At 34.3% G+C, this 12,044-nt stretch overlaps 1 protein-coding gene across 1 annotated transcript in view; it reads right to left on the bottom strand.

Moving 5' to 3' along the window:
• The window catches only part of LOC126965718 (uncharacterized), a 56,789-nt gene that overhangs the window by 20,245 nt on the left and 24,500 nt on the right, over window positions 1-12,044 (bottom strand). The gene's annotated exons all lie outside the window — the stretch shown is intronic.

The raw sequence follows: 12,044 nt of genomic DNA, 5'->3' as shown, positions 1-12,044 counted from the left end.
ATTGTTTTTAAGATCCGTACATTGTTCTATTTTCAATTTGAACATACTTATTTCATCAAATGTACGTGCGGTGGTTTTTAAAATGTGGAAATTGAATATTACAAACATAACGTTTTTTTTCCATTATTGTAATGTGTTACAGCGTGTCCTTGTCATATTACGGTCTACGTGACGTCAGCAGTTTGCAAACGGTACTTCTGATCATAAGGTCACCATAGAGTATAGACTATAGTATACATTAAAATATACTAGAGTCGAATCGACTATGTACTTAATTTGTCGTGGTCACTAGCACTAGCATTACAATGTGTGCTTTAGTGATATAATATTCAAAATGCTAAGTATTGAAAATAAATACCGAAAATACAAATACTAAAGACGAGGCAGTAAGGGCCCGGGCTATAGCCTGTTCGCAAGAACGAATAAAAAAAATGTTCTCTATGCTCCTGTCTTAAAAGTTGATGGTTGGCCCTCTTACCGTCTTAACGTAATGAGCGGGAATGATCCAGTAAGACTCATCCATTGATTATCGATAGCCAATAGAGACGAATCATAGTGAGCTACAGGTAAATCACTATCGAGACATATTTGCATTTGTGTGTGTGACACGTGTACAAACGTGTACGGTCAGCACATAAATAAAACAATACTTTTATACTTTTTTTAATAATTTTATAAATAGTGAATTTTAAACTTAATTTTTAATTTCTTCAAGTACAGACTTTTTGAACTCATCCTCATCCTCACTTTCATCCGATCAATAATTTGTGTTAACTGTAATTTTTTCTGATATTATATCTAAAGTCTCATTTGTCCCTTGAAGTTAATAATAAGTTCAAAATAATTATACTGAACAATAAATAGGTATTATAAACAAAACAGATATGTTTGAAGCGTTTAAGCAAAAATCAATCATACATATATCGTGAACTTATAATGTCAAGTATAAACTAAATAGTCAGACCTCACAACAATAAGCAAAGTTTTTAAATTTAATTATTATTTATTTGGCATCCTAGACTTTTGATTGTCAACATATTTTCTTCTTCAAAATGTTACGAACCTCTTTTTTCTGACTGTACAAGGAAATTCAAATTTCAAGTTTAGAATTCCTGTAAAGTACAAATACAGTAACACCAACTTATCAGTGAACTGATGGGTGTCGCCAACGTCGTCTCAGTGTTGCTAATTAATTCCAATGTGCAAAAGTCGGGGCATATTTAACGCATAAAATTCAGAAGTATCGCAATAAAACACACGGAACACTCGGAAGTAGTAGACACTGACAGTCGAATGACATTTCAACATGGCGACCGTAGTTCCTATTTTTGCCACTTCACAGTTATGTTGGTATTACTTTACTACTACAAAAGCAAAAACGCCCAGTAAATTACCTGTATGCTTCGCGGCTTCAATAGAGTATCGGGTAGTTTATGTATAGCAATACTTCAGTTATCAGAACAGTTACAAATCTGACCACGCGTGAGCGATAAAAATTGATTCATAAACTTATGTAACAGTTCAATTTGTAATTTACCTTTTGAATTGCTGAGCAATGTAACAAGGTATTGTTGGGCTACTCTGTCAGGAAATTGATATTTATGCAATCTCTCCATAATTACATAAGAATTTTTAAGAACCAGTTTGCTGTTTTGCACAGTATGTATTTCAATGAAGTAATGTCGAAATATTGTAAGCATTTAAGACAGTTCAATGTCAATTGTTATTGGTCTATAGTAACAAAGAGTAGGGATTGATTTTCTTCTTCAAACTACTTGTAGCAGAACGTAGTAGGATACTGTCTGAAAATGGGGAATGGAGAGCCCGCAAGGATGTCGAGATAGAAGACCTAGTGGCTGAGCCCAACATTATTAGAGAAGCTAGGGCCGTCTTCGCTGGCTCGGCCACGTAGAACGCATTGGAGAGGTTCGTGGAGTGAGAAAAGCATAGTCGGGGAATTGTAGACCGACGTGAAGTAGGTCGCAAGTACATGTGGAAACACCGGGTGAACGCTGACCTGTGCCAGATGAAAATTATAAATTTGTATGATATCGCACAGGACCGGATAAGTAGACTCTCGTGTCGGAGGCCAAGTACCACATTGGGTCGCTGCGCCGCAGGAGTAAGTAAGCAGGGATCAGGGGCGTGCATTATTTTTTAAGCAAGGTAGGCACAGCTGTAGCTACAAGCATCTAACAATATATCTAAGAAATTTAGGATTGCACACATAAATTACTGGGTGAGTGTTCAATAGAAATTTAGTTATAGAATAACGGAGTGAACTTACACACTAGTGGTATAATTAATTTAGGTTCTTATTAAGGTAGGCATTGCCTCATTACCTATATGGAATGCACGCTCCTGGAAGGGATTGTTTTTTTTTGTTTAGCTGATGGTAATTGATATGCCCTACCCATTACAATGCAGTGCCGCTCAGGATTCTTGAAAAACCCAAAAATTCTGAGCGGCACTACAATTGCGCTCGTCACCTAGAGACATAAGATGTTAAGTCTCATTTGCCCAGTAATTTCACTAGCTACAGCGCCCTTCAGACCCAAACACAGTTATGTTTACACATGACTGCTTCACGTCAGAAATAGGCGCCGTTGTGGTACCCATAATCTAGCCTTATGGATAATGAAAATGAAAAATATACTTACGTATAGTAGATACATAAATATATACATTAAAATTTTTTGAATAACTGTAGTTAAATGATTCGTTAAAGTAAATAACAAGGTTTTTATAATAAATTTTGATTACACTAATAAATATTGAAAAATTGGACAACATTGACAGTCAAGGAACAGGTCAAAGCCATATGCATTTTAGTGTGGTTACCTATAAGGAATGTTATGCAATGAGGTAACTCTTTAAAAGGTTGCAATGTCTTTATCGATTTAGTTATATAGTTGAAGTGTTGCTTCAGTTAACGCATTGAAGACATTAATTGACTTTAAATACCGAAAATTCACTCTTGTTATAAGCGTTTTTTATGGAAAAGGAGGACAAACGAGCGTCACATGATGTTAAGTGATCACCGCCGTCCACATTCTCTTGCAACACCAGAGGTATCACAGGAGCGTTGCCGGCCTTTAAGGAAGGTGTAAGCGCTTTTTTTGTAGGTACCCATGTCGTATCGTCCCGGAAACACCGCACAAGGAAGCTCATTCCACAGATTTGCAGAACGTGGAAGAAAGCTCCTTAAAAACTGCACATAACCAGATGGTGGGATGATATCCTATATATATTGTGGCGTGTCGCGCGAAGGTGGAATTCGGCGGTAGGAGTCAGGTGAAACAGCTCTTCGGAACACTCCCCGTGATAAATGTGGTAGAAGACACACAATGAAGCGACGTCTCTAAGTTTTATCTATATTATTATAAATAGGAGTTCTATAAAAACGAAATATAATATATTTATATGTGTATAATATAAACGTCGGATGGTTGTTGTACTTATTATTTTTTTTAATCACATGTTGTAACCAAAAAATCATAAATTGACCTCGGAATGTTAAGCTTAAATCTAAACGTTCGGTTCATACTACAAATAACATAATTTTTGTTCCCAAAAATGCAGAATTAAAAATTAACATTGGGTGGTTGTCGTGTTGTCTCTACAAGGCAACATAAATCTAATATTAAAAGTTGGAAAATTATTAAAAAAAAATCATTGCACACTTTTTTTCTGTAGAACACATAGGAAGTATTCTATGCTGTGTGTTCTACAAATAATATCGACACGACAAAACGTAGTTTTAGAATTTTCGTCTGTTTGTCTTAACATAATATTATCACGCATAATCCGGCTCGAAGGACCATGAAAAGGGGTGCACTTAGGGGTAGATATCTATATTGGTTTTATGGTAAAAGTATTTATTTACTTAAGATACTAAATTAATCTATGACATTTGGTAAATAACTATAATTAATGGTTCTATTTGTGAGTACGCGGATCTTTACTATTAATTGATTAAAATGGTTACTCGGACCAGTCCTGTAATGGTTATAGACAAATGGTTAATGGTTAACTTGGACCGGAGCGATCAATGGTTACTCGCGTACTGCCTTACTAAAGGCAACACATGGTTTTATTACAATTAATTTTATCTACTAAGCAATATTTGTAATATAATACTGTTCGATGGATTTACTTCGAACAGTATGTTTGCTGATAATTATTTATTTACGTTTTTTAGTTCCAACACATAAGACACACACACATTTTTTTATAATCGCTTATAAAATGCTCACAGAATACCTTTATTTATTTACGGTGTGTGGATGATGTAGCTACTGTACTCAATAACTTTTGTTTTGTATTAATTAACATTTTCTTTTTTCACTTACTCGTATAAGGCATTGACTATTTGGCGTTTGAGTATGTTTGTTGCATCACTTTACATATTATATTGTAATTGGAATTATTTGTAAGACGATAAAAATACAAACAGACATACAGCAGAAGTTAATAAAAGCGTATTAATTAAAAAATCAAATAAATCCTTAACGCTCAAATATGTCAGGTAATGCCCAAACACAACTCCTGTTAAAAGCGGAACTCAAAATTCCAATTTTAAAAGGTCCATCAAGGAAGTTACATTTTGGCACACCCTATTAGGTATATATAGAAGGTATATACGGAGTATACTGTGTATATACACACAACTGAAAAGTGAAAGGTGCGCGAGAAATGATGCGCACCAAAAACGTTACTATCCCATTTGATGAGTAGGTTTTACTCTCCATATTTTTGTCATACCGGGCGCCTTATATGAAAATCGATTCTTAAGGAGTAAACTCAAATATTCATTTGATTAGATTTAAGGAACAACTAAAACTATATTTTAACGTAAAACCTTCAAATTAAAGCACACATTGTTAAGATAACCGTTGATAATTTTATTCTGTGGCTGTTTAAATAACTACCTAATCTTAAATTAATCTTAAACACGTCTAATTTACGGAAGCGACTGTTCGCCACGCGTCTATCGTATGCACAGACGGAGTTGTGACGACACCACGAAGGCCACGTAAACTCTTTGTTTAATTCTCAACTCCTCGCATTTTGTTAATAATTATTTAAATTATAATTGCAGGATGATGACGTCACTGTGACTCGCTTATCAGTAAATGGCGCGCGTTGATTTGAATGTTGGCGTTCTCAGTAATTTTGCAACATAATTAGTATTCTCTATAAACGGCGTAGGTAGATAGGTAAGTACATTTACTTTTACGCCTTTTTAACAGACTTCGAAAAGAAGAGGTTCTCAATTCGTTTGATTATCTATACCATCTATACTATTAATATTATAAAGCTGCAGTGTTTCTTTGTTTGTTTGAACGCGCTAATCTCTGGTACTACTGGTCCCATTTGAATGATTCTTTCAGTCCATTTATCGAGGAAGGCTATAGGCTATGGTTTTTTTTCAAAATTAGGGATCCGTAATAAAATTGCTATTTTGTAACACAGGGTGTAAAATCGAAAACCTATTTTTGCGTGCGCTGCAACTATTGACAATAGAACAAAATGATGTACAGGCTATAATATAGGCAATATTTTATTACTTATAAAACTATCGCGTGAATTATACTTTATATGGCAAAACAACGTTTGCCGGGTCAGCTAGTTTTTTATATATGTTCACATTACTACGTTGAGATTTATGAGCCGATTTCCGTGATTTTTATTTTTTTTTTGATGTTTTTTTATATATAATGCTTTAGTTTGATGCAGAATGTTTGTCATTTGGTTCCATAAAAATTTGAGAGTTTGCCCCAGTAGTTTTCATTTTATGAACATTTTCGTCGTTAGTCTTTTCCTGGCCTCCTCGTCCTGTTTTTCATTATAAAAATTAATACCACGTTTACCTTTAGTACAAGTTCCTTGCTCTTCTTATTAAGACCTATTAGCATATTTTGGGTAAGTGCCACAGACATACAGAGATTTATAGCAGACAAAACATTCGATTAAAATTACGTAGCCATTATGCACACATAGGAAGTGTTGTCATTACAGGGACTGACTTGACCCACTATCGGTTATTATCTAAAGATATTGAGACAACCTAAATAAAAAACATATTGAAATAGATATTACATCGAGAAATTTCGAGTCCTGCATCATTTAATCCCAGAAGTGAGGTTTATCAATTTGTTGAAATCGATATTATATGGGAATAATGTACAATTTTATAAATAAAATCTTCATAAATAAAACTTTCCATATAGATGGAATGAGCCACGGGAATAGTCCCGTGGTTTATTGTAATAATCGACTATGGTAGCATTTAAAGAGGATAGCAAGCAATTTGACTAATGCCAAATGGAGTAAAGTAAAATGAACGAATGAATAAAAGGAATGTCTGCTTGTACTAATGTACACGGAGACCGTTGACGGGTATCAGTATAGGATAGAAGAACTGGCCATGCCGTAGCTTAGTGGGATCTAGAGTCAAGGATTGGTATGTCTAAAAGCTAGGATTTTTTTATTTATTCACATGTTTTGGAATAATACAGGTGTTTTCAGGTTATTTCTTTGATACCAATTTGACCTTTTGCGTTCATGTTTATACTAATTATTAAGTGTCCTACCTGTCAAAATCGACCAGTGCCAGTTGGCACTAGATCTTTTATATACACCAAAATCGGAAGTGCCGTTTGGCACACTACGCTTGACCAAATTCTGACTCTCATTTTGTTTATAAGATAGTTTATTTTGCATGGTCTTATAGCTTGATTCAATAGTTTTCTTATATATTCTCTCATATCATCCTAATTATAAGCAATCTATTAATGCACGTAAAAAGACGCTGCGCGCGCGCCAAAATGGCGACAAACTATGGCATCCCGCGGCCCGGGGGCACTTGCGGATCGTGGAAGGTTATTACGCAACAATTTTAATTAACTAAATGTTACACGGTTTTTGTCTTGCTATGGGTCGGCTCAATAAAAAAAAATAAGCAAATATAATCAGCGAAAATATTCATTCAATCTATTAAATTCATTACTTTTGGTAATTTGAATGCACTTTTCATAGATTTGACTTACGAGTCCGGCTCTGTCTTTAAGTTTTATTAATGAGTCAAATTAGACGTTTACAAAATTAAGTTATTGAGGAAGTATGTTCAGGATTAGTGTTCGCGTATTTGACTGCCAATAAAAGTTCTGAGAAAATAATCCTTTATCCTCATATTGTACGCGATGACAGCCCTTTTTGTTTATACGTACTATTTATTACGTAGAATACGAGGAAATATATTACGGAAATCAGGTGCTTTATAGTCTGCGAGGTGTTTTAGGAACATCAATGTCTATAAAAGTTTTTCCTGTTTATCATCGGCGTATTGGTCATCATTTAATATTTTTTTATCAAGAACTATCCAAACTAATATTATAAAGAGGAAACAGTTGTGATTTTGTATGTATGTTTGTAATGTTTTCACACAAAAACAACTGTTTGAGTTACAACCCAGACCATAATAAATAAAAAAAAAACACAAACTTAATCGAAATTCTCATGGACTGATTTAATGATATCAATCCTGATTTAAGAGGCTTAAAACGGACGTGAAGTAGTGTCAAAAGTGTGACAGTGTAACGTAAGTAGGTCGTGAGACAATAGCCCACATCGAGCGACATAGTTTTATCTTCACACAGCGTTAAATGTTAATGTGATTTTGTTTCTCGCTCTCGATTATTTTTGAGCACACACATATCGAGTTTGATTATAAGTTTTTAGAATATATTATAAAGCGCTCTAGAAACATTATGGCGAATGCTACACACGTGGGTATTGAATGTTTATGTATTATTTCAGTCATGATTGGATACGCGTGATAGTTCTTCACCCCCTTTTTAATATTCAACAGCCCAGCGTAACTCTAAATAAAGAAAAAAGCGATTCACTCGATTGTATGAAACGTGCATCATTGATATATTGACAGATGACGGCTATAATCTTGTAAAAAACTCCACTACGTTTAACGGCCGTTTTCAATAACCTTTCTATCCTTAGTTTAACTTACTAGAGGTAAATAAATCTATCCTTTAAGGCTTATTTACATTTCGATAACCTATCGGCAGAAAACATTGGACTATAACTAATAATGTAACTATATTGGACATAACTATGGATAGATAAGATCTTGTTATTAAACGGTGATATATCTGTAACTAGAGATACGTTATTGAAAACGGCCGTACAGCAACTGCTCGCTTTCAAACTTAGCCGGATTATACTTCGTGGCCAATCAACATACTGTAATTACTACTATTTCAAACTTATATCAAATCACGGCACGTTTGTTACTAAACTAAATTTCAATTTTTACTTAGGCTGTCCCACCTCTTATTACGTATCCTCTTTGATAATCAGTGAAACTTTTTATTTGATGTAGGTATATTGTACGAAAACGTATGTGTTTGATGAAAAAAAAAATTTTTGAGTTTCAGTTCTAAGTATAGGGAACCCCAAAAACTGTATTGCTTTTTTTCTATTTTTGTGTGAAAATCTTAATGCAGTTCACAGAATACATCTACTTACCAAGTTTGAACAGTATAAGTTCTTATAGTTTCGGAAAAAAGTGGCTGTGACAAACGGATGGACAGTCAGACATGACGAATCTATAAGGGTTCCGTTATTTGCCATTTAGCTACGGAACCCTAAAAATACTAGCAAATCAACTTCTAATTCTACTTGACTACGTCTACTTGAGTGGACGTGTTATCATACAGGATAAGATTACGAATAAAGGATATCCTGCATTCACTAATTCAACTTAATTGAAAATTTACCAAATTAAAAAATTTAACAACTTTCAACACAAGTCAGCAACGGATAAATATTACCTCTAAAATCATTACTTAGCGATTTCTCAATAGTTCACTGAAATATCAACTCATAAACGTTATCATAAAGTCAAATTGCGTGCCATAAAGTAAGCTTAAGTTAACAATTATTCCTACAATGATAAAGTTGGCGATGACCTTGCTCTATTTTGTGAATTTATACATTAAGGCCAAAAATTACCGGTACTTTTCCCGTGTCTAGGTGATAACGAGGTTAAGTCAGGTACTAATACGATTACCCATTCCATATGCTGTCGAAAAACTGCTAAGACGATCAACTTTAGGTGGTTAAATTCAACATTAAAAAAAAGTATGATTTATTCCTCGTGCTATTCTACGTTTTTAGAAAGAATAATTTTGTAAAAATCTTGCAAAGATGGCTTTTTACAATTAATTATTAAATAATGAATACGGCTGTATGGGCTTGAACCCTTTGCCTGTCCTAATTGGACGAAGAAACCATAGAAAAAACGAATGACACAAACGTCAGAACATTTTAGGAACCAACTTCAACCTGTTACTTTTGTAGTACAGTGATGCGCGCGCATCTTAAATATTTATAACATAACGCGCCTAAAGAAGTATAACTTCAATAAATAAATATGTGTGTAAATAAGTGCCTGTAAGACTTTTCACTTCCTTAGATATACCTAAAACTACAAACAAGAGCACTTTGATAGAAAGACAAATATTGTAGGTTCAGTCCATTGAAAACACGTGCTGTAAAGGGTTTTAGGGTAGGAAAAATAAATAAAAGAGTAAAAAATATTTTGTTTTCGGACCAGCATCACCCAGATGATTTACGCTATGAAATAGGAAGATTTTCTCGTGCACTTAAAAACATAAGTAGGCTATAGATGTTTATAAACGAATATTGAAAAGTAACGACTATTGTTATTGCTATAAAAAACGAACGATGAAAGAATGTTTACGTTGAGACGTTTTATGAAGCGATAGAGCACACGTGTGGCCTAATGTGTTTGTACTACAATGTAGGCTACGCTAGCAATAGTCAACAAATCATTTGTTTAGAAAACACGCTTAACTTGCAATTGATAGCTTTTATTGGATCATTTCCACGTTATATTGAATTTATCATTGTTTGCCTTTACCTTTTGTATTAAGTTGATATTGTGGGTTCTGTGATTGTTTTATGATAGTTCATGTACAGTTTATGATTCACTAAAAGCATCATTAACTACATCAAGTACTTCTCTTCTATCTTAAGTTTAGTCAAGAATAGAACAAACTATTCTTTAAATTAAATTTTATTCTAAATAATAGTGCACACTTGACACTATACAGTGCAAGCAACGAACCGCACACACTAGGTACTTAGACAAATAAGTAATTAGGTAATCTTTCTTCAGTCATCGTGCGAGTTTTAAGATTTGGCTTCGATTAGCCCTCAATTAAACACAAGAGTAAAGTTATGCTGCAATTTTCGAGCGACTCAGCCCTGACTCGATACCCAATAAGTAACGAGTAGATTATATCGTATTTTATCTGCAACTTACAATGAATCTTACTAACGGGTATTTAAAGTAGCTATTTCCTTAAATTTATTACTAAGTGAAACTTCTGTACTACTCTTTATTACTTTTGATTCCTACATTGTGATTCTTCATTCTGTGCCCAAGCCTCTCCACTGCTGTTGTATGTCGCTTTATGCTCTGGTGGGTCTTTAGTACATTTAATGTCATTCGTCCCATCTGCGAGTTGATCATCCTCATTGTTTTGATCACCTTGTCTCGTCTTCTCAATCCAATTATCAGTTAATGATCCATTTTCATTAAAGTTTTTAATGGTTACTTACTCTGGTGCGATAGCAACTATTACACTATGATAATTAGGAAACAAATCGACACAAGCATTCCAACTCAAGGTAATGAGCAGAGATAGAAAGTTTATATTTGAGTGTCGTGCTACTATTTCTAGCTGAACAGGCGTCCAATCATTTAGCAGTCTATATTTATCGATTGACAGCTGAACTTTTTGCATTCTCTTTTATAATGTTACAATCTATTGTAAGTATGACATTTATACTTTTTGTAGGTACAGTTTATTTTTAAACCGCTGCTTTATTTCAAAGTCACATTAATTTTACATCGGTTTTTGTTCCACTCAAAGTCGAAGCAGGGGTCATGCAGTTTTAAATTTTAAATTCACGGCTGCATTGTCAGTCGATGGATTGCTGTGTAAACAAAATACTGTTTTGTTATTATTTTGATGAATTCTAAAAGGTGTGATACTTGCGCGATTTTTAAAGATGTTTCCAGATGATTCGATTTAAAGTTATTTTTATTATTTTATTTCTTAGAAATTATTAACACCTTTTAACTGTGTAGTCTAAATTCATGAGCTGCCGACAGTTTATTTTTACCTCGAATATCGGGCAGATTACCAGTGATGTCACACATTAAGTCGCATCTCACATTTCCGTTTGGGTCATTGCTCCCAACAAATTGTATTGAATAAACACTCTGGCTTCTTCTCACGTGCCGAAGCTGCTGCTTCGACTGCCGAAGATCACAAACGTCACAAAAATATCGGTCTTTGTGCCGTTCGGTGTCGAGGCACTTGACCCCTGGGGCCCAGAGGCGTAGAGATTGTTCAAAGTACTATCTACGTTTTTCTACCAACCTGACACGATACATAACCGCAGCAGTTGAGTATTACAAGTAAAAAACTGTAACAAATCTCTCAATGAACGGTTGAATAATATTTTGGCAACCAACATCCTTGCTGAAGCCAATTAGGTTAGCGTTTACGTAATATGATTGCTTCTGATTTGCCTTATTGCGTCATAACGACGTTCATGTAAAATTACCCAATATCATCGATGAGGTACTGAATCAGTTGTGCCAATGTCGAGGCCAAGTCATTTATGAACTCCTGGTGATTTAAAAGTGCTTATGCCATCAGTTTGATGCCGATTACGCTGGAGAGGTCCATCAAGCCATAAGCTTTTGACACCATCTGGTTATGCTATGTACGAAAATGATGATGACTTTTCAAGATTACTTTTCATAACTTGACATGATTTTGATCGATTTAAATTGAAAACAATACAAAGTTGTCTAACTTTCAGCGTCAACGTTTGACGTGAAGAAATACATAATGACCTGTGATAAATAATAATAAAATAAAAAAATATGCAAAGATTTCAATACACGCAAGTGTTATGAATTC

Source organism: Leptidea sinapis, chromosome 8 (assembly GCF_905404315.1).
Source record: "Leptidea sinapis chromosome 8, ilLepSina1.1, whole genome shotgun sequence".
NCBI lineage: Eukaryota > Metazoa > Arthropoda > Insecta > Lepidoptera > Pieridae > Leptidea > Leptidea sinapis.
The sequence above is the reverse complement of the archived record's forward strand: the minus strand, read 5'-3'. Positions and strand labels throughout refer to the sequence as shown.